At 63.1% G+C, this 21,968-nt stretch overlaps 5 pseudogenes; all 5 read right to left on the reverse strand.

The window, feature by feature from the left end:
• Positions 1-3,575: 3,575 nt before the first annotated feature.
• On the reverse strand, positions 3,576-3,694 carry LOC142867809 (uncharacterized; annotated as a pseudogene).
• Positions 3,695-7,492: 3,798 nt separating this feature from the next.
• On the reverse strand, positions 7,493-7,611 carry LOC142867785 (uncharacterized; annotated as a pseudogene).
• Positions 7,612-11,407: 3,796 nt separating this feature from the next.
• LOC142867786 (uncharacterized) lies at positions 11,408-11,526 on the reverse strand (annotated as a pseudogene).
• Positions 11,527-15,323: 3,797 nt separating this feature from the next.
• Positions 15,324-15,442, reverse strand: LOC142867787 (uncharacterized; annotated as a pseudogene).
• A 3,797-nt stretch (positions 15,443-19,239) lies between these two features.
• Positions 19,240-19,358, reverse strand: LOC142867788 (uncharacterized; annotated as a pseudogene).
• Positions 19,359-21,968: the final 2,610 nt, after the last annotated feature.

Consider the following 21,968-nt stretch of genomic DNA (forward strand, 5'->3'; position numbering starts at 1 on the left):
CACACTCACACAAGATGCGCCTCCACGGCTGGACTCGCCAAGGTGGAGCCCTCCCAGCCCCCCTCGTCTCCTCGCCCGGCCTCCTTCACCTACCCGCTGCCCACCCCCAGCGCGTCGCTGCCTGCCGCTGACTGCGCACGCGCGGGACGCTCGCCCTTTGACCCCAGCCAGGGGCCGCCCTCCCCCACAACCCCTTTCAGCTGCGCCCCCCCCCTCGCCCTGTGGGTGGGCTGCCGCCTATTCCCCCGGGCCAGGGCTGGGGCACAGCCAGTGTATGGGGCGTCTCTCTCTGGGGATGTGTCCCATGGGTGGGGTGGGGTGGCCTGGTTTGGGGGGCGCTGAAGAAATCAGTCCCCTCCATCTCCTACCTCTGGAAAACGCCCAAGCCCGTGGAGAACTGCCGGCACCGCTTCGTGGGGGCCGGGACCCTCCTCCGTGTCCTCCTGTGGCCCAGTCCAAGGGGCCTGGGCCTGGCCGGGGCTGCATTGGACCCCGACCACCCTGGCGTGTGGACTCGCTAAAAATCGGCCATTAGATATTGGATTCCAGCTTCCTGGAGGTCATTTCACTAATGAGTGCACCGGAAAGAGTTTCCTAATCCATCTGTGAGGGTGGCAACTGAAAGAGAATTTTAAAGCTGACAGAATAGGCGAGGGAAGGCATAGGAGATTTCCACACCCAGCAAGGAAGACTTTCCCGAAATGGAAGAAAGAAACGAGCAAACAGAGACACCGGTAGCCCGCCCGGAAAAGAGTCTGCCCCTTAGAGAAAGCACCCTGACCGGGTTCACCCGTGGGTGGGTGGCGAGCTAGCGGCATTCAGAAGAGCGAGGCCCGCAGTCTGTGCGGAAGACACCTGCGCTCGGGTGTGTGTGGCGGCGCGATTCACAAGCAGCTCCAGATGTTAAACCAAGGAGAAGCCAGGGAGTTCCCAACGCCCCAGGTGTCCTCAGCCCACGACTGGCTGCTGTGGGAATGGGAAGCCCGGCTCCTTGTCTCAGAGCGGGGTTCCCAGGAGGATCAGGCTGAAGCTGGGACTTGGCCTCAAAGTGTCCCCTCGCATGGCCACCCCCTTCCCCTTCCTGCTCCTCTACTCCTGGTGCCCCTCCATCCAGGGGCCAGACCTTAAAGAGTCACCGCAAGAGAATCCTGGTCCCAAAGGAGCCTTCTGGGGGACCGGTGCTGAGAGAGGTTGTGGGCATGGCCCGCTGGGGCTCTGCCCGACCCAGGGCTGAGAGATGCCACCTCCCAGCTCTGGGTCCCTGCAGGAAGTGTTGGCAAGCACAGGGCCGGTCCTCCAAAGGCCCAGGTGCAGGGAGCCCAGGCCAAGCAGCCTGTGGAAGAAGCCACTTGCCGTGCCACCCCGGGAACAGGACTGCAGGCCCCGGCCCTTCCCACCTCCTCCTCCTCCTCCTCCTCCTCCTCCCCCCCGCCCCCCCCCCACAGGGCACAGGGCTCAGAGACACCTCAGACTCTTGCTACCCAAAGTGCAAAGGGCATCAGTTGCTCCTCCAACCCCCCAGCCCAGCAGACCACGTTGTCCAGCCAGCCCCCGGGCCTCCCTGGGGTGCCCAGCACAAAAGTGCAGACACCCACCGGACCCTCAGTCTCAGTTTTCGGAGGTTTTTGCCACTCTAAGGACCCGCAGGCCAGCTGGGCCTTCGGGCAGGACAGAGAGCCCCGGAATCCGACTTGGAGAGCTGCGTGTACGTCCCCATCAGGAGGCGGTCCCCACCTCCGCGGCTCTCCCCTTGCGGGGAGCGGCAGCCCAGCCGGCAGCCGCAGGGCCTCAGGGAAGACACCAGGCTGGGCCCCCGCGGCACAGCGGGGGCACGTCCCCCGCACTCACGCGACTTAGGGACGGCTGCTGGAGACTGCTGCGGCCACCCTGCTGCCGGGTTTCTGGAGGGCTTCCTGGAAGCAGCGTCCACACCAAGCCCTTGGAAGGCCCAGGCGACGGAGGAGCCGGTCAGGCAGGGGCCGAGGACGGTGAGAGGCCGGGCGGGAAGGAGCATGTCAGGCAGGGGCAGAGGACGGTGACAGGCCGGGCGGGGAGGAGCCGGTCAGGCGGGGGCCCAGGACAGTGACGGGCCTGGCCGGGGAGGAGCGCGTCAGGCAGGGGCAGAGGAGACGGGCTGGGTAAGGGTTAGGGTGACAGTTAGGGCACAATTCACAATCGCAAAGACGTGGAAGCGACCCGAGTGCCCATCCATCCAGGAGTGCATTAATAAAATGTGGCGCGTGGACACCACGGAGTGCCATTCGGCTGTGAGGAGCAGCGGTGAGAGGGCGCCTCTCGTGTTCTCCTGGCCAGAGCTGGAACCCGTTCCAGTAAGCCAGGTATCCCAAGAATGGACACACGAGCACCACGTGAGCGCGCTCACCAGCAAATTGGTACGAACGGATGGACGCCTAAGTGGACAGAGAGGAATCACCTTCATCGGGTGGGTGTCGGGCGGGTGGGGGGAGGGGAGGGGCATACACATCCATTAGGCATGGGGTGGGTGCGCACCGACTGGGGGATGGGCGCACTTGAAGCTCTGACCCGAGGGGGGAGGCTTGGAGAGGGCAAGGCACCCGACCTTAACATTGGTACCCCCACAATACGCTGCAACAACATGAGAGGTATATGAATAAGAACACAGGGGGGGCCGGGCGCGGTGGCTCACGCCTGTAATCCTAGCTCTCTGGGAGGCCGAGGCGGGCGGATTGCTCCAGGTCAGGAGTTCGAAACCAGCCTGAGCAAGAGCGAGACCCCCGTCTCTACTAAAAATAGAAAGAAATTAATTGGCCAACTAATATATATAGAAAAACACAGCCGGGCGTGGTGGTGCATGCCTGTAGTCCCAACTACTCGGGAGGCTGAGGCAGCAGGATTGCTTGAGCCCGGAGATTGAGGTTGCCGTGAGCTAGGCTGACGCCATGGCACTCACTCTAGCCTGGGCAGCAAAACGAGACTCTGTCTCAAAAAAAAAAAAAAAAAAAAAAAAAAGAACACAGGGGGGAGGGGGGCACGGGCAACACATGTCACCTGAATACTTGTACTCCCATCATCTGCTTGAAAAGAGAGAGAAAAGAAAATGCAATCATAGAGGTAAGAGACACTTTTTAAAAATCATGAATCCGAAGAGAAAAGTAAAAGGAGGCCTGTGGAGCAGGTCTGGGTGTGACTCCGGATCCCCCAACATCAGGTGCCACCACCAAAGATTCCTGCGTGTAGCCCATAGAACCCCAAAAGCAACGGGACGAGTTCTGGTCACATACTCCCTCAAAATGACATCCTGGCCTTCTTCTGGAACTCCCTCCCCTCTCAGACTCTCAAGGTTTCCTCCAGCGTGTCGGTTCCCACAGAGCAGACCTTTGGTCTGAGACCTGACAGTCCAGATGCCACGCATGCTGCCGCGTGGCGGCGGTGTCGCGGCTTGGGACAAGAGGAGGCCCCACGGTGCGGGCTGGGGCGCCAGGCACCGCGGGCGGGCGCTGAGGGTGGGGGTGACCCCCACCCCGGGCCGCCGCCGCGCTCCCAGAAAGGGGACAGAACAAGAGGCAAAAAAAAAAAAAAAAAAAAAAAGCAGCAGCCTGTGGCACCCGGTACTCCCAGGCGGTCTCCCATCCAAGTACTAACCAGGCCCGACCCCGCTTAGCTTCCGAGACCAGACGAGATCGGGGGCGTTCAGGGTGGTGTGGCCCTAGATGGCGGTGGCGGAGGGCGCCCCTGCCCCGCTCAAGAAGCCGAGCCTCTCTGGGCTTCCCCGCCGCCGCCTCCCGCCCCAGGCCCCGCGCCGGGCCGGGCCGGTTGAGTTCGCCGGCCAGGTCCCGCGGGCTCCCAGGGACGGGGGTGATGGGCGGGGCGGGGCGGGGCGGGGCGGGGCGGGGGGCTGTCTCTCTATACACACACACACACACTCACACTCACTCACACTCACACAAGATGCGCCTCCACGGCTGGACTCGCCAAGGTGGAGCCCTCCCAGCCCCCCTCGTCTCCTCGCCCGGCCTCCTTCACCTACCCGCTGCCCACCCCCAGCGCGTCGCTGCCTGCCGCTGACTGCGCACGCGCGGGACGCTCGTCCTTTGACCCCAGCCAGGGGCCGCCCTCCCCCACAACCCCTTTCAGCTGCGCCCCCCCCCCTCGCCCTGTGGGTGGGCTGCCGCCTATTCCCCCGGGCCAGGGCTGGGGCACAGCCAGTGTATGGGGCGTCTCTCTCTGGGGATGTGTCCCATGGGTGGGGTGGGGTGGCCTGGTTTGGGGGGCGCTGAAGAAATCAGTCCCCTCCATCTCCTACCTCTGGAAAACGCCCAAGCCCGTGGAGAACTGCCGGCACCGCTTCGTGGGGGCCGGGACCCTCCTCCGTGTCCTCCTGTGGCCCAGTCCAAGGGGCCTGGGCCTGGCCGGGGCTGCATTGGACCCCGACCACCCTGGCGTGTGGACTCGCTAAAAATCGGCCATTAGATATTGGATTCCAGCTTCCTGGAGGTCATTTCACTAATGAGTGCACCGGAAAGAGTTTCCTAATCCATCTGTGAGGGTGGCAACTGAAAGAGAATTTTAAAGCTGACAGAATAGGCGAGGGAAGGCATAGGAGATTTCCACACCCAGCAAGGAAGACTTTCCCGAAATGGAAGAAAGAAACGAGCAAACAGAGACACCGGTAGCCCGCCCGGAAAAGAGTCTGCCCCTTAGAGAAAGCACCCTGACCGGGTTCACCCGTGGGTGGGTGGCGAGCTAGCGGCATTCAGAAGAGCGAGGCCCGCAGTCTGTGCGGAAGACACCTGCGCTCGGGTGTGTGTGGCGGCGCGATTCACAAGCAGCTCCAGATGTTAAACCAAGGAGAAGCCAGGGAGTTCCCAACGCCCCAGGTGTCCTCAGCCCACGACTGGCTGCTGTGGGAATGGGAAGCCCGGCTCCTTGTCTCAGAGCGGGGTTCCCAGGAGGATCAGGCTGAAGCTGGGACTTGGCCTCAAAGTGTCCCCTCGCATGGCCACCCCCTTCCCCTTCCTGCTCCTCTACTCCTGGTGCCCCTCCATCCAGGGGCCAGACCTTAAAGAGTCACCGCAAGAGAATCCTGGTCCCAAAGGAGCCTTCTGGGGGACCGGTGCTGAGAGAGGTTGTGGGCATGGCCCGCTGGGGCTCTGCCCGACCCAGGGCTGAGAGATGCCACCTCCCAGCTCTGGGTCCCTGCAGGAAGTGTTGGCAAGCACAGGGCCGGTCCTCCAAAGGCCCAGGTGCAGGGAGCCCAGGCCAAGCAGCCTGTGGAAGAAGCCACTTGCCGTGCCACCCCGGGAACAGGACTGCAGGCCCCGGCCCTTCCCACCTCCTCCTCCTCCTCCTCCTCCTCCTCCCCCCCGCCCCCCCCCCACAGGGCACAGGGCTCAGAGACACCTCAGACTCTTGCTACCCAAAGTGCAAAGGGCATCAGTTGCTCCTCCAACCCCCCAGCCCAGCAGACCACGTTGTCCAGCCAGCCCCCGGGCCTCCCTGGGGTGCCCAGCACAAAAGTGCAGACACCCACCGGACCCTCAGTCTCAGTTTTCGGAGGTTTTTGCCACTCTAAGGACCAGCAGGCCAGCTGGGCCTTCGGGCAGGACAGAGAGCCCCGGAATCCGACTTGGAGAGCTGCGTGTACGTCCCCATCAGGAGGCGGTCCCCACCTCCGCGGCTCTCCCCTTGCGGGGAGCGGCAGCCCAGCCGGCAGCCGCAGGGCCTCAGGGAAGACACCAGGCTGGGCCCCCGCGGCACAGCGGGGGCACGTCCCCCGCACTCACGCGACTTAGGGACGGCTGCTGGAGACTGCTGCGGCCACCCTGCTGCCGGGTTTCTGGAGGGCTTCCTGGAAGCAGCGTCCACACCAAGCCCTTGGAAGGCCCAGGCGACGGAGGAGCCGGTCAGGCAGGGGCCGAGGACGGTGAGAGGCCGGGCGGGAAGGAGCATGTCAGGCAGGGGCAGAGGACGGTGACAGGCCGGGCGGGGAGGAGCCGGTCAGGCGGGGGCCCAGGACAGTGACGGGCCTGGCCGGGGAGGAGCGCGTCAGGCAGGGGCAGAGGAGACGGGCTGGGTAAGGGTTAGGGTGACAGTTAGGGCACAATTCACAATCGCAAAGACGTGGAAGCGACCCGAGTGCCCATCCATCCAGGAGTGCATTAATAAAATGTGGCGCGTGGACACCACGGAGTGCCATTCGGCTGTGAGGAGCAGCGGTGAGAGGGCGCCTCTCGTGTTCTCCTGGCCAGAGCTGGAACCCGTTCCAGTAAGCCAGGTATCCCAAGAATGGACACACGAGCACCACGTGAGCGCGCTCACCAGCAAATTGGTACGAACGGATGGACGCCTAAGTGGACAGAGAGGAATCACCTTCATCGGGTGGGTGTCGGGCGGGTGGGGGGAGGGGAGGGGCATACACATCCATTAGGCATGGGGTGGGTGCGCACCGACTGGGGGATGGGCGCACTTGAAGCTCTGACCCGAGGGGGGAGGCTTGGAGAGGGCAAGGCACCCGACCTTAACATTGGTACCCCCACAATACGCTGCAACAACATGAGAGGTATATGAATAAGAACACAGGGGGGGCCGGGCGCGGTGGCTCACGCCTGTAATCCTAGCTCTCTGGGAGGCCGAGGCGGGCGGATTGCTCCAGGTCAGGAGTTCGAAACCAGCCTGAGCAAGAGCGAGACCCCCGTCTCTACTAAAAATAGAAAGAAATTAATTGGCCAACTAATATATATAGAAAAACACAGCCGGGCGTGGTGGTGCATGCCTGTAGTCCCAACTACTCGGGAGGCTGAGGCAGCAGGATTGCTTGAGCCCGGAGATTGAGGTTGCCGTGAGCTAGGCTGACGCCATGGCACTCACTCTAGCCTGGGCAGCAAAACGAGACTCTGTCTCAAAAAAAAAAAAAAAAAAAAAAAAAAGAACACAGGGGGGAGGGGGGCACGGGCAACACATGTCACCTGAATACTTGTACTCCCATCATCTGCTTGAAAAGAGAGAGAAAAGAAAATGCAATCATAGAGGTAAGAGACACTTTTTAAAAATCATGAATCCGAAGAGAAAAGTAAAAGGAGGCCTGTGGAGCAGGTCTGGGTGTGACTCCGGATCCCCCAACATCAGGTGCCACCACCAAAGATTCCTGCGTGTAGCCCATAGAACCCCAAAAGCAACGGGACGAGTTCTGGTCACATACTCCCTCAAAATGACATCCTGGCCTTCTTCTGGAACTCCCTCCCCTCTCAGACTCTCAAGGTTTCCTCCAGCGTGTCGGTTCCCACAGAGCAGACCTTTGGTCTGAGACCTGACAGTCCAGATGCCACGCATGCTGCCGCGTGGCGGCGGTGTCGCGGCTTGGGACAAGAGGAGGCCCCACGGTGCGGGCTGGGGCGCCAGGCACCGCGGGCGGGCGCTGAGGGTGGGGGTGACCCCCACCCCGGGCCGCCGCCGCGCTCCCAGAAAGGGGACAGAACAAGAGGCAAAAAAAAAAAAAAAAAAAAAAAGCAGCAGCCTGTGGCACCCGGTACTCCCAGGCGGTCTCCCATCCAAGTACTAACCAGGCCCGACCCCGCTTAGCTTCCGAGACCAGACGAGATCGGGGGCGTTCAGGGTGGTGTGGCCCTAGACGGCGGTGGCGGAGGGCGCCCCTGCCCCGCTCAAGAAGCCGAGCCTCTCTGGGCTTCCCCGCCGCCGCCTCCCGCCCCAGGCCCCGCGCCGGGCCGGGCCGGTTGAGTTCGCCGGCCAGGTCCCGCGGGCTCCCAGGGACGGGGGTGATGGGCGGGGCGGGGCGGGGCGGGGCGGGGCGGGGGGCTGTCTCTCTATACACACACACACACACTCACACTCACTCACACTCACACAAGATGCGCCTCCACGGCTGGACTCGCCAAGGTGGAGCCCTCCCAGCCCCCCTCGTCTCCTCGCCCGGCCTCCTTCACCTACCCGCTGCCCACCCCCAGCGCGTCGCTGCCTGCCGCTGACTGCGCACGCGCGGGACGCTCGTCCTTTGACCCCAGCCAGGGGCCGCCCTCCCCCACAACCCCTTTCAGCTGCGCCCCCCCCCCTCGCCCTGTGGGTGGGCTGCCGCCTATTCCCCCGGGCCAGGGCTGGGGCACAGCCAGTGTATGGGGCGTCTCTCTCTGGGGATGTGTCCCATGGGTGGGGTGGGGTGGCCTGGTTTGGGGGGCGCTGAAGAAATCAGTCCCCTCCATCTCCTACCTCTGGAAAACGCCCAAGCCCGTGGAGAACTGCCGGCACCGCTTCGTGGGGGCCGGGACCCTCCTCCGTGTCCTCCTGTGGCCCAGTCCAAGGGGCCTGGGCCTGGCCGGGGCTGCATTGGACCCCGACCACCCTGGCGTGTGGACTCGCTAAAAATCGGCCATTAGATATTGGATTCCAGCTTCCTGGAGGTCATTTCACTAATGAGTGCACCGGAAAGAGTTTCCTAATCCATCTGTGAGGGTGGCAACTGAAAGAGAATTTTAAAGCTGACAGAATAGGCGAGGGAAGGCATAGGAGATTTCCACACCCAGCAAGGAAGACTTTCCCGAAATGGAAGAAAGAAACGAGCAAACAGAGACACCGGTAGCCCGCCCGGAAAAGAGTCTGCCCCTTAGAGAAAGCACCCTGACCGGGTTCACCCGTGGGTGGGTGGCGAGCTAGCGGCATTCAGAAGAGCGAGGCCCGCAGTCTGTGCGGAAGACACCTGCGCTCGGGTGTGTGTGGCGGCGCGATTCACAAGCAGCTCCAGATGTTAAACCAAGGAGAAGCCAGGGAGTTCCCAACGCCCCAGGTGTCCTCAGCCCACGACTGGCTGCTGTGGGAATGGGAAGCCCGGCTCCTTGTCTCAGAGCGGGGTTCCCAGGAGGATCAGGCTGAAGCTGGGACTTGGCCTCAAAGTGTCCCCTCGCATGGCCACCCCCTTCCCCTTCCTGCTCCTCTACTCCTGGTGCCCCTCCATCCAGGGGCCAGACCTTAAAGAGTCACCGCAAGAGAATCCTGGTCCCAAAGGAGCCTTCTGGGGGACCGGTGCTGAGAGAGGTTGTGGGCATGGCCCGCTGGGGCTCTGCCCGACCCAGGGCTGAGAGATGCCACCTCCCAGCTCTGGGTCCCTGCAGGAAGTGTTGGCAAGCACAGGGCCGGTCCTCCAAAGGCCCAGGTGCAGGGAGCCCAGGCCAAGCAGCCTGTGGAAGAAGCCACTTGCCGTGCCACCCCGGGAACAGGACTGCAGGCCCCGGCCCTTCCCACCTCCTCCTCCTCCTCCTCCTCCTCCTCCCCCCGCCCCCCCCCCACAGGGCACAGGGCTCAGAGACACCTCAGACTCTTGCTACCCAAAGTGCAAAGGGCATCAGTTGCTCCTCCAACCCCCCAGCCCAGCAGACCACGTTGTCCAGCCAGCCCCCGGGCCTCCCTGGGGTGCCCAGCACAAAAGTGCAGACACCCACCGGACCCTCAGTCTCAGTTTTCGGAGGTTTTTGCCACTCTAAGGACCAGCAGGCCAGCTGGGCCTTCGGGCAGGACAGAGAGCCCCGGAATCCGACTTGGAGAGCTGCGTGTACGTCCCCATCAGGAGGCGGTCCCCACCTCCGCGGCTCTCCCCTTGCGGGGAGCGGCAGCCCAGCCGGCAGCCGCAGGGCCTCAGGGAAGACACCAGGCTGGGCCCCCGCGGCACAGCGGGGGCACGTCCCCCGCACTCACGCGACTTAGGGACGGCTGCTGGAGACTGCTGCGGCCACCCTGCTGCCGGGTTTCTGGAGGGCTTCCTGGAAGCAGCGTCCACACCAAGCCCTTGGAAGGCCCAGGCGACGGAGGAGCCGGTCAGGCAGGGGCCGAGGACGGTGAGAGGCCGGGCGGGAAGGAGCATGTCAGGCAGGGGCAGAGGACGGTGACAGGCCGGGCGGGGAGGAGCCGGTCAGGCGGGGGCCCAGGACAGTGACGGGCCTGGCCGGGGAGGAGCGCGTCAGGCAGGGGCAGAGGAGACGGGCTGGGTAAGGGTTAGGGTGACAGTTAGGGCACAATTCACAATCGCAAAGACGTGGAAGCGACCCGAGTGCCCATCCATCCAGGAGTGCATTAATAAAATGTGGCGCGTGGACACCACGGAGTGCCATTCGGCTGTGAGGAGCAGCGGTGAGAGGGCGCCTCTCGTGTTCTCCTGGCCAGAGCTGGAACCCGTTCCAGTAAGCCAGGTATCCCAAGAATGGACACACGAGCACCACGTGAGCGCGCTCACCAGCAAATTGGTACGAACGGATGGACGCCTAAGTGGACAGAGAGGAATCACCTTCATCGGGTGGGTGTCGGGCGGGTGGGGGGAGGGGAGGGGCATACACATCCATTAGGCATGGGGTGGGTGCGCACCGACTGGGGGATGGGCGCACTTGAAGCTCTGACCCGAGGGGGGAGGCTTGGAGAGGGCAAGGCACCCGACCTTAACATTGGTACCCCCACAATACGCTGCAACAACATGAGAGGTATATGAATAAGAACACAGGGGGGGCCGGGCGCGGTGGCTCACGCCTGTAATCCTAGCTCTCTGGGAGGCCGAGGCGGGCGGATTGCTCCAGGTCAGGAGTTCGAAACCAGCCTGAGCAAGAGCGAGACCCCCGTCTCTACTAAAAATAGAAAGAAATTAATTGGCCAACTAATATATATAGAAAAACACAGCCGGGCGTGGTGGTGCATGCCTGTAGTCCCAACTACTCGGGAGGCTGAGGCAGCAGGATTGCTTGAGCCCGGAGATTGAGGTTGCCGTGAGCTAGGCTGACGCCATGGCACTCACTCTAGCCTGGGCAGCAAAACGAGACTCTGTCTCAAAAAAAAAAAAAAAAAAAAAAAAAGAACACAGGGGGGAGGGGGGCACGGGCAACACATGTCACCTGAATACTTGTACTCCCATCATCTGCTTGAAAAGAGAGAGAAAAGAAAATGCAATCATAGAGGTAAGAGACACTTTTTAAAAATCATGAATCCGAAGAGAAAAGTAAAAGGAGGCCTGTGGAGCAGGTCTGGGTGTGACTCCGGATCCCCCAACATCAGGTGCCACCACCAAAGATTCCTGCGTGTAGCCCATAGAACCCCAAAAGCAACGGGACGAGTTCTGGTCACATACTCCCTCAAAATGACATCCTGGCCTTCTTCTGGAACTCCCTCCCCTCTCAGACTCTCAAGGTTTCCTCCAGCGTGTCGGTTCCCACAGAGCAGACCTTTGGTCTGAGACCTGACAGTCCAGATGCCACGCATGCTGCCGCGTGGCGGCGGTGTCGCGGCTTGGGACAAGAGGAGGCCCCACGGTGCGGGCTGGGGCGCCAGGCACCGCGGGCGGGCGCTGAGGGTGGGGGTGACCCCCACCCCGGGCCGCCGCCGCGCTCCCAGAAAGGGGACAGAACAAGAGGCAAAAAAAAAAAAAAAAAAAAAAAGCAGCAGCCTGTGGCACCCGGTACTCCCAGGCGGTCTCCCATCCAAGTACTAACCAGGCCCGACCCCGCTTAGCTTCCGAGACCAGACGAGATCGGGGGCGTTCAGGGTGGTGTGGCCCTAGACGGCGGTGGCGGAGGGCGCCCCTGCCCCGCTCAAGAAGCCGAGCCTCTCTGGGCTTCCCCGCCGCCGCCTCCCGCCCCAGGCCCCGCGCCGGGCCGGGCCGGTTGAGTTCGCCGGCCGGGTCCCGCGGGCTCCCAGGGACGGGGGTGATGGGCGGGGCGGGGCGGGGCGGGGCGGGGCGGGGGGCTGTCTCTCTATACACAAACACACACACTCACACTCACTCACACTCACACAAGATGCGCCTCCACGGCTGGACTCGCCAAGGTGGAGCCCTCCCAGCCCCCCTCGTCTCCTCGCCCGGCCTCCTTCACCTACCCGCTGCCCACCCCCAGCGCGTCGCTGCCTGCCGCTGACTGCGCACGCGCGGGACGCTCGTCCTTTGACCCCAGCCAGGGGCCGCCCTCCCCCACAACCCCTTTCAGCTGCGCCCCCCCCCTCGCCCTGTGGGTGGGCTGCCGCCTATTCCCCCGGGCCAGGGCTGGGGCACAGCCAGTGTATGGGGCGTCTCTCTCTGGGGATGTGTCCCATGGGTGGGGTGGGGTGGCCTGGTTTGGGGGGCGCTGAAGAAATCAGTCCCCTCCATCTCCTACCTCTGGAAAACGCCCAAGCCCGTGGAGAACTGCCGGCACCGCTTCGTGGGGGCCGGGACCCTCCTCCGTGTCCTCCTGTGGCCCAGTCCAAGGGGCCTGGGCCTGGCCGGGGCTGCATTGGACCCCGACCACCCTGGCGTGTGGACTCGCTAAAAATCGGCCATTAGATATTGGATTCCAGCTTCCTGGAGGTCATTTCACTAATGAGTGCACCGGAAAGAGTTTCCTAATCCATCTGTGAGGGTGGCAACTGAAAGAGAATTTTAAAGCTGACAGAATAGGCGAGGGAAGGCATAGGAGATTTCCACACCCAGCAAGGAAGACTTTCCCGAAATGGAAGAAAGAAACGAGCAAACAGAGACACCGGTAGCCCGCCCGGAAAAGAGTCTGCCCCTTAGAGAAAGCACCCTGACCGGGTTCACCCGTGGGTGGGTGGCGAGCTAGCGGCATTCAGAAGAGCGAGGCCCGCAGTCTGTGCGGAAGACACCTGCGCTCGGGTGTGTGTGGCGGCGCGATTCACAAGCAGCTCCAGATGTTAAACCAAGGAGAAGCCAGGGAGTTCCCAACGCCCCAGGTGTCCTCAGCCCACGACTGGCTGCTGTGGGAATGGGAAGCCCGGCTCCTTGTCTCAGAGCGGGGTTCCCAGGAGGATCAGGCTGAAGCTGGGACTTGGCCTCAAAGTGTCCCCTCGCATGGCCACCCCCTTCCCCTTCCTGCTCCTCTACTCCTGGTGCCCCTCCATCCAGGGGCCAGACCTTAAAGAGTCACCGCAAGAGAATCCTGGTCCCAAAGGAGCCTTCTGGGGGACCGGTGCTGAGAGAGGTTGTGGGCATGGCCCGCTGGGGCTCTGCCCGACCCAGGGCTGAGAGATGCCACCTCCCAGCTCTGGGTCCCTGCAGGAAGTGTTGGCAAGCACAGGGCCGGTCCTCCAAAGGCCCAGGTGCAGGGAGCCCAGGCCAAGCAGCCTGTGGAAGAAGCCACTTGCCGTGCCACCCCGGGAACAGGACTGCAGGCCCCGGCCCTTCCCACCTCCTCCTCCTCCTCCTCCTCCTCCTCCCCCCCGCCCCCCCCCCACAGGGCACAGGGCTCAGAGACACCTCAGACTCTTGCTACCCAAAGTGCAAAGGGCATCAGTTGCTCCTCCAACCCCCCAGCCCAGCAGACCACGTTGTCCAGCCAGCCCCCGGGCCTCCCTGGGGTGCCCAGCACAAAAGTGCAGACACCCACCGGACCCTCAGTCTCAGTTTTCGGAGGTTTTTGCCACTCTAAGGACCAGCAGGCCAGCTGGGCCTTCGGGCAGGACAGAGAGCCCCGGAATCCGACTTGGAGAGCTGCGTGTACGTCCCCATCAGGAGGCGGTCCCCACCTCCGCGGCTCTCCCCTTGCGGGGAGCGGCAGCCCAGCCGGCAGCCGCAGGGCCTCAGGGAAGACACCAGGCTGGGCCCCCGCGGCACAGCGGGGGCACGTCCCCCGCACTCACGCGACTTAGGGACGGCTGCTGGAGACTGCTGCGGCCACCCTGCTGCCGGGTTTCTGGAGGGCTTCCTGGAAGCAGCGTCCACACCAAGCCCTTGGAAGGCCCAGGCGACGGAGGAGCCGGTCAGGCAGGGGCCGAGGACGGTGAGAGGCCGGGCGGGAAGGAGCATGTCAGGCAGGGGCAGAGGACGGTGACAGGCCGGGCGGGGAGGAGCCGGTCAGGCGGGGGCCCAGGACAGTGACGGGCCTGGCCGGGGAGGAGCGCGTCAGGCAGGGGCAGAGGAGACGGGCTGGGTAAGGGTTAGGGTGACAGTTAGGGCACAATTCACAATCGCAAAGACGTGGAAGCGACCCGAGTGCCCATCCATCCAGGAGTGCATTAATAAAATGTGGCGCGTGGACACCACGGAGTGCCATTCGGCTGTGAGGAGCAGCGGTGAGAGGGCGCCTCTCGTGTTCTCCTGGCCAGAGCTGGAACCCGTTCCAGTAAGCCAGGTATCCCAAGAATGGACACACGAGCACCACGTGAGCGCGCTCACCAGCAAATTGGTACGAACGGATGGACGCCTAAGTGGACAGAGAGGAATCACCTTCATCGGGTGGGTGTCGGGCGGGTGGGGGGAGGGGAGGGGCATACACATCCATTAGGCATGGGGTGGGTGCGCACCGACTGGGGGATGGGCGCACTTGAAGCTCTGACCCGAGGGGGGAGGCTTGGAGAGGGCAAGGCACCCGACCTTAACATTGGTACCCCCACAATACGCTGCAACAACATGAGAGGTATATGAATAAGAACACAGGGGGGGCCGGGCGCGGTGGCTCACGCCTGTAATCCTAGCTCTCTGGGAGGCCGAGGCGGGCGGATTGCTCCAGGTCAGGAGTTCGAAACCAGCCTGAGCAAGAGCGAGACCCCCGTCTCTACTAAAAATAGAAAGAAATTAATTGGCCAACTAATATATATAGAAAAACACAGCCGGGCGTGGTGGTGCATGCCTGTAGTCCCAACTACTCGGGAGGCTGAGGCAGCAGGATTGCTTGAGCCCGGAGATTGAGGTTGCCGTGAGCTAGGCTGACGCCATGGCACTCACTCTAGCCTGGGCAGCAAAACGAGACTCTGTCTCAAAAAAAAAAAAAAAAAAAAAAAAAGAACACAGGGGGGAGGGGGGCACGGGCAACACATGTCACCTGAATACTTGTACTCCCATCATCTGCTTGAAAAGAGAGAGAAAAGAAAATGCAATCATAGAGGTAAGAGACACTTTTTAAAAATCATGAATCCGAAGAGAAAAGTAAAAGGAGGCCTGTGGAGCAGGTCTGGGTGTGACTCCGGATCCCCCAACATCAGGTGCCACCACCAAAGATTCCTGCGTGTAGCCCATAGAACCCCAAAAGCAACGGGACGAGTTCTGGTCACATACTCCCTCAAAATGACATCCTGGCCTTCTTCTGGAACTCCCTCCCCTCTCAGACTCTCAAGGTTTCCTCCAGCGTGTCGGTTCCCACAGAGCAGACCTTTGGTCTGAGACCTGACAGTCCAGATGCCACGCATGCTGCCGCGTGGCGGCGGTGTCGCGGCTTGGGACAAGAGGAGGCCCCACGGTGCGGGCTGGGGCGCCAGGCACCGCGGGCGGGCGCTGAGGGTGGGGGTGACCCCCACCCCGGGCCGCCGCCGCGCTCCCAGAAAGGGGACAGAACAAGAGGCAAAAAAAAAAAAAAAAAAAAAAAAGCAGCAGCCTGTGGCACCCGGTACTCCCAGGCGGTCTCCCATCCAAGTACTAACCAGGCCCGACCCCGCTTAGCTTCCGAGACCAGACGAGATCGGGGGCGTTCAGGGTGGTGTGGCCCTAGACGGCGGTGGCGGAGGGCGCCCCTGCCCCGCTCAAGAAGCCGAGCCTCTCTGGGCTTCACCGCCGCCGCCTCCCGCCCCAGGCCCCGCGCCGGGCCGGGCCGGTTGAGTTCGCCGGCCGGGTCCCGCGGGCTCCCAGGGACGGGGGTGATGGGCGGGGCGGGGCGGGGCGGGGCGGGGCGGGGGGCTGTCTCTCTATACACAAACACACACACTCACACTCACTCACACTCACACAAGATGCGCCTCCACGGCTGGACTCGCCAAGGTGGAGCCCTCCCAGCCCCCCTCGTCTCCTCGCCCGGCCTCCTTCACCTACCCGCTGCCCACCCCCAGCGCGTCGCTGCCTGCCGCTGACTGAGCACGCGCGGGACGCTCGTCCTTTGACCCCAGCCAGGGGCCGCCCTCCCCCACAACCCCTTTCAGCTGCGCCCCCCCCCTCGCCCTGTGGGTGGGCTGCCGCCTATTCCCCCGGGCCAGGGCTGGGGCACAGCCAGTGTATGGGGCGTCTCTCTCTGGGGATGTGTCCCATGGGTGGGGTGGGGTGGCCTGGTTTGGGGGGCGCTGAAGAAATCAGTCCCCTCCATCTCCTACCTCTGGAAAACGCCCAAGCCCGTGGAGAACTGCCGGCACCGCTTCGTGGGGGCCGGGACCCTCCTCCGTGTCCTCCTGTGGCCCAGTCCAAGGGGCCTGGGCCTGGCCGGGGCTGCATTGGACCCCGACCACCCTGGCGTGTGGACTCGCTAAAAATCGGCCATTAGATATTGGATTCCAGCTTCCTGGAGGTCATTTCACTAATGAGTGCACCGGAAAGAGTTTCCTAATCCATCTGTGAGGGTGGCAACTGAAAGAGAATTTTAAAGCTGACAGAATAGGCGAGGGAAGGCATAGGAGATTTCCACACCCAGCAAGGAAGACTTTCCCGAAATGGAAGAAAGAAACGAGCAAACAGAGACACCGGTAGCCCGCCCGGAAAAGAGTCTGCCCCTTAGAGAAAGCACCCTGACCGGGTTCACCCGTGGGTGGGTGGCGAGCTAGCGGCATTCAGAAGAGCGAGGCCCGCAGTCTGTGCGGAAGACACCTGCGCTCGGGTGTGTGTGGCGGCGCGATTCACAAGCAGCTCCAGATGTTAAACCAAGGAGAAGCCAGGGAGTTCCCAACGCCCCAGGTGTCCTCAGCCCACGACTGGCTGCTGTGGGAATGGGAAGCCCGGCTCCTTGTCTCAGAGCGGGGTTCCCAGGAGGATCAGGCTGAAGCTGGGACTTGGCCTCAAAGTGTCCCCTCGCATGGCCACCCCCTTCCCCTTCCTGCTCCTCTACTCCTGGTGCCCCTCCATCCAGGGGCCAGACCTTAAAGAGTCACCGCAAGAGAATCCTGGTCCCAAAGGAGCCTTCTGGGGGACCGGTGCTGAGAGAGGTTGTGGGCATGGCCCGCTGGGGCTCTGCCCGACCCAGGGCTGAGAGATGCCACCTCCCAGCTCTGGGTCCCTGCAGGAAGTGTTGGCAAGCACAGGGCCGGTCCTCCAAAGGCCCAGGTGCAGGGAGCCCAGGCCAAGCAGCCTGTGGAAGAAGCCACTTGCCGTGCCACCCCGGGAACAGGACTGCAGGCCCCGGCCCTTCCCACCTCCTCCTCCTCCTCCTCCTCCTCCTCCCCCCCGCCCCCCCCCCACAGGGCACAGGGCTCAGAGACACCTCAGACTCTTGCTACCCAAAGTGCAAAGGGCATCAGTTGCTCCTCCAACCCCCCAGCCCAGCAGACCACGTTGTCCAGCCAGCCCCCGGGCCTCCCTGGGGTGCCCAGCACAAAAGTGCAGACACCCACCGGACCCTCAGTCTCAGTTTTCGGAGGTTTTTGCCACTCTAAGGACCAGCAGGCCGGCTGGGCCTTCGGGCAGGACAGAGAGCCCCGGAATCCGACTTGGAGAGCTGCGTGTACGTCCCCATCAGGAGGCGGTCCCCACCTCCGCGGCTCTCCCCTTGCGGGGAGCGGCAGCCCAGCCGGCAGCCGCAGGGCCTCAGGGAAGACACCAGGCTGGGCCCCCGCGGCACAGCGGGGGCACGTCCCCCGCACTCACGCGACTTAGGGACGGCTGCTGGAGACTGCTGCGGCCACCCTGCTGCCGGGTTTCTGGAGGGCTTCCTGGAAGCAGCGTCCACACCAAGCCCTTGGAAGGCCCAGGCGACGGAGGAGCCGGTCAGGCAGGGGCCGAGGACGGTGAGAGGCCGGGCGGGAAGGAGCATGTCAGGCAGGGGCAGAGGACGGTGACAGGCCGGGCGGGGAGGAGCCGGTCAGGCGGGGGCCCAGGACAGTGACGGGCCTGGCCGGGGAGGAGCGCGTCAGGCAGGGGCAGAGGAGACGGGCTGGGTAAGGGTTAGGGTGACAGTTAGGGCACAATTCACAATCGCAAAGACGTGGAAGCGACCCGAGTGCCCATCCATCCAGGAGTGCATTAATAAAATGTGGCGCGTGGACACCACGGAGTGCCATTCGGCTGTGAGGAGCAGCGGTGAGAGGGCGCCTCTCGTGTTCTCCTGGCCAGAGCTGGAACCCGTTCCAGTAAGCCAGGTATCCCAAGAATGGACACACGAGCACCACGTGAGCGCGCTCACCAGCAAATTGGTACGAACGGATGGACGCCTAAGTGGACAGAGAGGAATCACCTTCATCGGGTGGGTGTCGGGCGGGTGGGGGGAGGGGAGGGGCATACACATCCATTAGGCATGGGGTGGGTGCGCACCGACTGGGGGATGGGCGCACTTGAAGCTCTGACCCGAGGGGGGAGGCTTGGAGAGGGCAAGGCACCCGACCTTAACATTGGTACCCCCACAATACGCTGCAACAACATGAGAGGTATATGAATAAGAACACAGGGGGGGCCGGGCGCGGTGGCTCACGCCTGTAATCCTAGCTCTCTGGGAGGCCGAGGCGGGCGGATTGCTCCAGGTCAGGAGTTCGAAACCAGCCTGAGCAAGAGCGAGACCCCCGTCTCTACTAAAAATAGAAAGAAATTAATTGGCCAACTAATATATATAGAAAAACACAGCCGGGCGTGGTGGTGCATGCCTGTAGTCCCAACTACTCGGGAGGCTGAGGCAGCAGGATTGCTTGAGCCCGGAGATTGAGGTTGCCGTGAGCTAGGCTGACGCCATGGCACTCACTCTAGCCTGGGCAGCAAAACGAGACTCTGTCTCAAAAAAAAAAAAAAAAAAAAAAAAAGAACACAGGGGGGAGGGGGGCACGGGCAACACATGTCACCTGAATACTTGTACTCCCATCATCTGCTTGAAAAGAGAGAGAAAAGAAAATGCAATCATAGAGGTAAGAGACACTTTTTAAAAATCATGAATCCGAAGAGAAAAGTAAAAGGAGGCCTGTGGAGCAGGTCTGGGTGTGACTCCGGATCCCCCAACATCAGGTGCCACCACCAAAGATTCCTGCGTGTAGCCCATAGAACCCCAAAAGCAACGGGACGAGTTCTGGTCACATACTCCCTCAAAATGACATCCTGGCCTTCTTCTGGAACTCCCTCCCCTCTCAGACTCTCAAGGTTTCCTCCAGCGTGTCGGTTCCCACAGAGCAGACCTTTGGTCTGAGACCTGACAGTCCAGATGCCACGCATGCTGCCGCGTGGCGGCGGTGTCGCGGCTTGGGACAAGAGGAGGCCCCACGGTGCGGGCTGGGGCGCCAGGCACCGCGGGCGGGCGCTGAGGGTGGGGGTGACCCCCACCCCGGGCCGCCGCCGCGCTCCCAGAAAGGGGACAGAACAAGAGGCAAAAAAAAAAAAAAAAAAAAAAAAGCAGCAGCCTGTGGCACCCGGTACTCCCAGGCGGTCTCCCATCCAAGTACTAACCAGGCCCGACCCCGCTTAGCTTCCGAGACCAGACGAGATCGGGGGCGTTCAGGGTGGTGTGGCCCTAGACGGCGGTGGCGGAGGGCGCCCCTGCCCCGCTCAAGAAGCCGAGCCTCTCTGGGCTTCCCCGCCGCCGCCTCCCGCCCCAGGCCCCGCGCCGGGCCGGGCCGGTTGAGTTCGCCGGCCGGGTCCCGCGGGCTCCCAGGGACGGGGGTGATGGGCGGGGCGGGGCGGGGCGGGGCGGGGCGGGGGGCTGTCTCTCTATACACAAACACACACACTCACACTCACTCACACTCACACAAGATGCGCCTCCACGGCTGGACTCGCCAAGGTGGAGCCCTCCCAGCCCCCCTCGTCTCCTCGCCCGGCCTCCTTCACCTACCCGCTGCCCACCCCCAGCGCGTCGCTGCCTGCCGCTGACTGCGCACGCGCGGGACGCTCGTCCTTTGACCCCAGCCAGGGGCCGCCCTCCCCCACAACCCCTTTCAGCTGCGCCCCCCCCCTCGCCCTGTGGGTGGGCTGCCGCCTATTCCCCCGGGCCAGGGCTGGGGCACAGCCAGTGTATGGGGCGTCTCTCTCTGGGGATGTGTCCCATGGGTGGGGTGGGGTGGCCTGGTTTGGGGGGCGCTGAAGAAATCAGTCCCCTCCATCTCCTACCTCTGGAAAACGCCCAAGCCCGTGGAGAACTGCCGGCACCGCTTCGTGGGGGCCGGGACCCTCCTCCGTGTCCTCCTGTGGCCCAGTCCAAGGGGCCTGGGCCTGGCCGGGGCTGCATTGGACCCCGACCACCCTGGCGTGTGGACTCGCTAAAAATCGGCCATTAGATATTGGATTCCAGCTTCCTGGAGGTCATTTCACTAATGAGTGCACCGGAAAGAGTTTCCTAATCCATCTGTGAGGGTGGCAACTGAAAGAGAATTTTAAAGCTGACAGAATAGGCGAGGGAAGGCATAGGAGATTTCCACACCCAGCAAGGAAGACTTTCCCGAAATGGAAGAAAGAAACGAGCAAACAGAGACACCGGTAGCCCGCCCGGAAAAGAGTCTGCCCCTTAGAGAAAGCACCCTGACCGGGTTCACCCGTGGGTGGGTGGCGAGCTAGCGGCATTCAGAAGAGCGAGGCCCGCAGTCTGTGCGGAAGACACCTGCGCTCGGGTGTGTGTGGCGGCGCGATTCACAAGCAGCTCCAGATGTTAAACCAAGGAGAAGCCAGGGAGTTCCCAACGCCCCAGGTGTCCTCAGCCCACGACTGGCTGCTGTGGGAATGGGAAGCCCGGCTCCTTGTCTCAGAGCGGGGTTCCCAGGAGGATCAGGCTGAAGCTGGGACTTGGCCTCAAAGTGTCCCCTCGCATGGCCACCCCCTTCCCCTTCCTGCTCCTCTACTCCTGGTGCCCCTCCATCCAGGGGCCAGACCTTAAAGAGTCACCGCAAGAGAATCCTGGTCCCAAAGGAGCCTTCTGGGGGACCGGTGCTGAGAGAGGTTGTGGGCATGGCCCGCTGGGGCTCTGCCCGACCCAGGGCTGAGAGATGCCACCTCCCAGCTCTGGGTCCCTGCAGGAAGTGTTGGCAAGCACAGGGCCGGTCCTCCAAAGGCCCAGGTGCAGGGAGCCCAGGCCAAGCAGCCTGTGGAAGAAGCCACTTGCCGTGCCACCCCGGGAACAGGACTGCAGGCCCCGGCCCTTCCCACCTCCTCCTCCTCCTCCTCCTCCTCCTCCCCCCCGCCCCCCCCCCACAGGGCACAGGGCTCAGAGACACCTCAGACTCTTGCTACCCAAAGTGCAAAGGGCATCAGTTGCTCCTCCAACCCCCCAGCCCAGCAGACCACGTTGTCCAGCCAGCCCCCGGGCCTCCCTGGGGTGCCCAGCACAAAAGTGCAGACACCCACCGGACCCTCAGTCTCAGTTTTCGGAGGTTTTTGCCACTCTAAGGACCAGCAGGCCAGCTGGGCCTTCGGGCAGGACAGAGAGCCCCGGAATCCGACTTGGAGAGCTGCGTGTACGTCCCCATCAGGAGGCGGTCCCCACCTCCGCGGCTCTCCCCTTGCGGGGAGCGGCAGCCCAGCCGGCAGCCGCAGGGCCTCAGGGAAGACACCAGGCTGGGCCCCCGCGGCACAGCGGGGGCACGTCCCCCGCACTCACGCGACTTAGGGACGGCTGCTGGAGACTGCTGCGGCCACCCTGCTGCCGGGTTTCTGGAGGGCTTCCTGGAAGCAGCGTCCACACCAAGCCCTTGGAAGGCCCAGGCGACGGAGGAGCCGGTCAGGCAGGGGCCGAGGACGGTGAGAGGCCGGGCGGGAAGGAGCATGTCAGGCAGGGGCAGAGGACGGTGACAGGCCGGGCGGGGAGGAGCCGGTCAGGCGGGGGCCCAGGACAGTGACGGGCCTGGCCGGGGAGGAGCGCGTCAGGCAGGGGCAGAGGAGACGGGCTGGGTAAGGGTTAGGGTGACAGTTAGGGCACAATTCACAATCGCAAAGACGTGGAAGCGACCCGAGTGCCCATCCATCCAGGAGTGCATTAATAAAATGTGGCGCGTGGACACCACGGAGTGCCATTCGGCTGTGAGGAGCAGCGGTGAGAGGGCGCCTCTCGTGTTCTCCTGGCCAGAGCTGGAACCCGTTCCAGTAAGCCAGGTATCCCAAGAATGGACACACGAGCACCACGTGAGCGCGCTCACCAGCA

The sequence above is a fragment of the Microcebus murinus genome, unplaced genomic scaffold (assembly GCF_040939455.1).
Source record: "Microcebus murinus isolate Inina unplaced genomic scaffold, M.murinus_Inina_mat1.0 scaf020_hap2_Mmur4.0, whole genome shotgun sequence".
Classification (NCBI taxonomy): Eukaryota; Metazoa; Chordata; class Mammalia; order Primates; family Cheirogaleidae; genus Microcebus; species Microcebus murinus.